Raw genomic sequence first — 6,415 nt, forward strand, 5'->3', positions numbered from 1 at the left:
GATAAAGATAAATGAAGATGAAGGAGATGATGGAAATGAAGATGATGGAAAGAAACAAAAAAAAGAAAAAAGAAATGAAATAAGTAAAAGAAAAGAATAAGACAAACGACAACAGCGTAATTATTTCCTCTATCGATGTAAAACTACCTAATGGAAAACTTATTACCTACTATTAACATTACTTAACTCGTAAGGAGCATAATTATATAAGGAATGATATATTATATATATATACATATATTTTTGGTCATTACGGACGTATGCGAAATGAGAAACGAGCCAAGGCTTTTTTGGCGCACGTAGGTGACATTTTTTCACAAGGCGACAATATTTCTCTAATCTCAGTTCTCTTTAAGGCCGGTGTTCGACGCTAACGCATCATCCCACGTTTTACGAGACACGTTGTTTAGCTTGGAATAAACGCGATGATCGAGAAAAAGATAAGGGGGACAGAAATTAATTTAGTTCAAGGAACTCATAGGGGGGACAGATAGAAGGATTTCTCAAAAGGATTTAGTCCAATTTTTTGTAATAATAAAATTGGTCTTGCTATAAGCTTTTCTTTATCATTTTTTCTTGTTTCAATTTATTCGCGATATTTTATTCTAATTAAGATTAATAATATAATGTGGAAAAGTAAAAACGCGTTACGAGAGTGAGAAAAAAAAAAAGGGGGATGAGATATTGTCCAAAGGAGGATACCCTTCTTTTATAGTCTGTGACATTAATGGTGCTTCCTGAGGATATCCGGAATACGGATATCCTGGAAATATTTAACAAGCTATTAAAATAGAGGGTATTCTCGAGACATTTAAAGAGATAAAAAGATAGTGTGGGTAACACTTATTTAGGAAAAGGAAAAAAAAAGTGAAATAACGCAGAGGACAGAGAGAAAGCTTTTTTTTTTTCAAAAGAAAAAAAAGAAACAACATTCTCTTTTTTATTTAAATTTAAATTTACGAATCCCCAAAAGAAATCCTTCTGACGATCCGGCAAGGTTCCTTGAATTTTTGTTGAATAAATAAAAAGAAAAGAAAGGTGGTGGGTAGGAAGGGAAAAAATTGCAAACGATTAAAGAAAAATTCTAACGAACGGGCAAAGTATTATTAAAAAAAAAGAAACAAAGAATACGAAATATATAAAAATAGAGAAAACGGGGGGGGGGGTAAAATAAAATAAAAGATGAAATGGAATTATTATTGAGAGGTGACGCGTGCTCTCGACTCGGGGTCTTTCTATGTAATACCAAAGTGCAGAAACCTTTTTCTTAAAGCGCGAATTACGCCCAATAAACACTTTTTGATACGAATGCAAATTTTCTACTACGTAGAGAAAGAGATACCAACTGCAGCAACAGCAGCAACGTCGTTGTTGTTGTTGTTGGTAGTGATCTCACTCGAATTAGGGTTTCGTTTTTTCACCGGGTTCCACGAGTAACGATAAATAATGATGAAGAAGAAGAATAAGAAAATGAAAATAAAGAAGGAGACAGATCGATGATAACGATATCGATGATGATTACGATGATGATGATGATAATAATGATGATTATGATAACGATGATGTTGATGATGATGATAATGATGATGAATTATGATTGTCGAATGCGAGGCGTAGGAGCGAATCTACGTTTCATATAAAATTTGTATTAGATTTTTTTTTTCTTTTCAGGGGGAGGGGTTGGAGAAGGGGAAATAAAAAATAAATCAACAAAACAAAATTGTATATTTTTTGGTCAGGAGATTCTCGTAGAAGGAACAATATCTTTTTCAAAAGAAAAAAAAAACATACAAAAAATGAGATAATTTCGCGTAATTAGTTATCGCAGTTATGAAATTCGGATATTTGGATAAAAATAAAATATTATAAAGGAATTCCCCTGTCGGTTTTCTTATTTTTTTTTCTCTTTTTTTTTTTCGTATGATAGACGATGATCGGCTGGACCAATGGGGTGATATATTAGTTAGTGACGGGTTTTTAAATCAAAGTTTGAGAAAAGAAAGAAAAGAAATCAAAGTTTGGGGCGGGCTTATAATAAAAAAAAACTTCTTTAAAAAATACGAGGAGTGCAATGAAACAAAAAAAATGATGACATTAGGGGACGTAGATATCGCGAATCCGCTTTTCCTCGCTTAACGATTCAAACGACGACAGATAGAGGGAGGAATATCGGATAAAGAGGAATATAAGGAGGTAGAAGGAAAGAAAAATATGATTTAAAAAAAGGTAACACGGAGCAAAACGAATAAGAACGTGAGAAACGGTGGTTAAAGATTTGAAGAAAGAAGAAAAGGGATAGGGAAGAACGATCCATGCACTCATCTCATGACACTATTTTAAGAAAAAATTTAAAAGAAAAAAAGAAAACAAACAAAAAGGGGGATACAAAATAAACCATAAAAGATTACAAACAAATAAACGAAATAAGAAGAAGAAGAAGAAAAAGAAGAAGAAGAAGTAGAAGAAGAAAGAGAAGAAAAAAAAGTAAGAAAAAATAAAAGCAAGCGTAACGACTGAAAGACTTTAGGCTGTATATAAAGTATAAGGCATGTATGTTTGGTGTTTTAAAAAAATGCAAAAATTCCTTATTAAACGAAAAAAAAAGTTATTACCCTTTATGCGAAAAAAAGTAAACAATGTAAACAAGACTACTCTCTCGGTGTTTTTTGGAACTAAACTTAAATAAAATAAAAAAATTTGTCCTATTTAAAGGGAAAATTAAACCAAGTATAAAAAAAGAATAAAGGCGTGAGAATAAACGATGTAATTTCTCTGATGGAAAAAAACAGTTAAAAGGTAAAAGTTAAAAGTAAAAAATAAAAGTAAAAGTAAAAAAGTAAAATAAAAGTAAAAAGTAAAAAGTAAAAAGTAAAAAGTAAAAGTAAAAGTAAAAGTAAAATAAAATACGCGCGTAAAAAAAACGTCAAGTTATTGAGTGTAAACGTTAAGGTCTTCTTTAGGGTTAAAAAAAAAGCGATAACGCAAAATGGTAAAATGATAAAAAAATGGCGAATGAAGTCACACAGCACTAGTCACGATCGTGTGTAAAATTTGGGTGGGGGGGAAAAAAAAAAAGAAAAAAAACATATACCTTCCTTCGCTATCACTGTGTCCACAAAAAAAACAATTCTGAAGCGATGCACGTCCTTTTTTTCTTTTTGCAAAATCGACGTTCCTTATTCGTCAGCCCTGCTCCTCCCCCTTCTGCTCCTTCTCCCGGAACCTAACCTAATTTAGTCCTCTATAGAGAAAAAAAAAGAAAAAAATAAGAAAATTTGTTAAAATTCCAAGCATCATCATTGTGTTACATCTCGAAAAGTTTCGTAAACGTTAGCAAGGAGAAGCCCTTCGTTGCTAGCCCGTTCCCGTCATCTTTCGAGGCATTCATCGTCATCCATTTTCCCCTCATCATCATTCCTGATCACCCAGCCCCTCATCACCCCTTGATCACCCCTCGTCCCTGAGCACCCTCCTCGTTCCCTCGTCCAAGCTGCCTCCCGGCATCGCCGCGAGTACATTGCTACCATCACCGTCATCAATCACCACCGTCTCGCTATCGTGCCCAGAAGGAAAAAAAAGCAAAACTACAGACCCTTTATAATAATAATAAAAAAAGAAAAAAAAAAAAAAGAAGCAGATTTATCGTTAGATGTGAAAGAAAGAAAGAAAGAAAGAAAGAGAGAGAGAGAGCGAGAGAGAGAGAGAGAGAGAGAGAGAGGTGGTTGAATGGAAGAAGAAAAACAAAAAAAAGGAAAAAAAAAAAAAACCATTTCAAACGCCGCAAAAAACTAATTATTTATCGTGAGGATGATTGTAAACGTGCGTGTACCGCTAATGATTGTCGTTAAATTCACAATTACGGTTTACGAAAAAAAAAAAAATAAAATAAAATAAAATAAATAATAATAAAATAATAATAGTCGCGACGTCGTTCGGTGCAATCTATATCGACAGTTGGATCCCGTGATCCTCGTCCCGCGATACTAAACGAAAATTATGCTCTTAATACCATTTTTTCTTCTTTCTTCTTTGAAATTCTTATTTATTTACTCAACACAAGATTAATTCTATATACCAATGAGATCCGTTCGTGCAATTAGCTGATAGAATTTTTATTCTTTTTCTTTTTTTCTTTTTATCCTTCATTCTTCGAACTTTCTTTTCTTTTAACGACGATTTGAAGAATATGAAAGTAAAAAAAAAAAAAAGTGTCTAATCGAAATTGTTCCCGAATATTTCATTCCTTTTCTTTTTATTTCCTTTTCTTTTTTTTTAATTCCTATCTTTTAATCATTCGTTGTTGCACGATCGTCGATTAGTATATTTTTCGGAGGAGATGGCCGAAAGAGAAGGATTCAAAATACTAATTCGAGTAAATCATTCGTTAAAACGTGTAAATCCACCGGGAAGAGATCTGCTGTTGAATTGAAGAAACTAGAATGGCGATATATATGTGTATATATATATATATACGTATATGCGTTAAAGAATAGAAAAAATTGTCTCAAAGTGAAATTTTGTCGAACTTCCGGTCGTCTCTTCCACCATCGCGGGCGATGCGGTATTACGATGATATCCGACGAGAGACGGATTGGTCGAAAACGGGGAGGAGAAAAGAAAGAAATCTTTAAGAATTAAAAAGAGGATATATTATATTAAAATATCTGTGATGTAAAAAGTAACAAAATTTTGATGTATATTTTTCACAAATTATTGTAACCAGCTAGTGTATATGTGTAAGGATATAAACAAGAAAAAAAAAATAATACTATTATATAATTACGGTGTGTGCGGGAAAAAGAAAATGATAATGCGAGGGACTAAAAGAAAAGAAAGAAAAGAAATAAAGTTAGGGTGAAAGAGAGAGAGAGAGAGGTATGAACGAGAGAGAGAGAGAGAGAGATTGTGCGAAAGAGAGAGAGAGGGAGAGAGAAGAGAACGAAAAGATAAATAGATAGAAAGATAAAAAGAGAAGGGAAGATTAAGGGTTGGAAGCCGCGATATAACGCGAAAATTACGTTGGTCCACACCGGTGGTCAGACGGGACCAAGATGGCGGGCACTGCTCGGAAAACAGTCGGACTCAAAGATTCCAGTTATCTTTTTGCCCCTCCTTTTCTATTTTCCTTTTCTTTTTCGTTCGATCGTTCCGCGCGTTCAAAAGAGAAAGGAAAAACGAAAGAAGAATAAAAAAAGAAAAAAAAAAAAAACACAAAAAGCTGAAAAGAAAATTTGTGTACGGCGGGCTCTTCGTTCTTTTCCTTCGATCGTGTCGACTCGACTAATTGTCAAAAGCCAAAATCTTTCTCATTATTATTATTATTATTCTTATCCTTATTCTTATTATTCAGGGAAATACAAATATAATAGTATAGTATAAAAAATAAATAATAAAAAAAAAATGAAATTTGGAGGTGTCGTCGACGTAAGATCGACGAAGGAAAAGACACGGATATTTTCATTTAATAAATAAACCGGAAGATTTGGTCCGATTGGCCCTGTAACGACTCGATGTGAGCTACCTCACAGTATCGTCGTACGTTTGGTACATGGTTCGAAAGAAAAGATTTATGTGTGTGTGTCTCTTCGTGCATAAAGAGATTAAGAATGATCCTTGAATAATCTATGAATAATTCTCATATTTCCAAAGTGTAGAATCGTATAATTAGTATTCGAATCGAATTGGTAATTAGAAGTCTAGATCTAATCTTTTTCCCGAAAGAACAGAAAAAAGAAAAAAGAAAAAAAGAATATCTCTTTGAATAAGAAGGTAAATCTCTCGAAGAAAAATCCTTCCTTCTATTTTTTAATAATAACAACCCGGTAAATAAGTAATATGAAAATCGGACATTTTTCCACGAGGATGATGAATATTTTTCTAAAATCAAAAATAAAATAATATAAAAGAAAAAAAAGGAAAGAAAAAAAAAACGGTCAATCTTTTTAGTCTCTTTCGAAGGAGGACACGTTGGTTTCTTGTCGACGGTGATTCGTATGTAAATGGTCTAAACAGTTCCAAATTGTGCCTAAGTTTCGGGGTTACGTTTTTACTACAAGATAAAAGCGCGGAAACGTTTAGTTTCGAACTAACTCGACCGACGGCGAAACGGTGAACGCGACATGAGAATATAATAATAATAAAAGTAAAGAAAAGAAAAGTATATTAAAAGAGAAAGAAAGAAAGAAAGAAAGAAAGAAAGAAAAAAAAAGTAGAGAGGAAACGAAGGGAATGCTACGATGATTACCTCCGATAAACGTTCCAGGGCCGTCCGGCCGCCATCTTGCGTTCAATTTTACGTTCCGTTTTGTCGAATAAGTGCAATTAGGTACACATAACATAACGCTCACACCGATACACTCGCGATTTACACACAATGTTACAACCATACACTTGATAATACGTACGCCAGGCACAC

Source organism: Polistes fuscatus, unplaced genomic scaffold, assembly GCF_010416935.1.
Source record: "Polistes fuscatus isolate 324 unplaced genomic scaffold, CU_Pfus_HIC Scaffold1, whole genome shotgun sequence".
In the NCBI taxonomy this organism is placed as follows: Eukaryota; Metazoa; Arthropoda; class Insecta; order Hymenoptera; family Vespidae; genus Polistes; species Polistes fuscatus.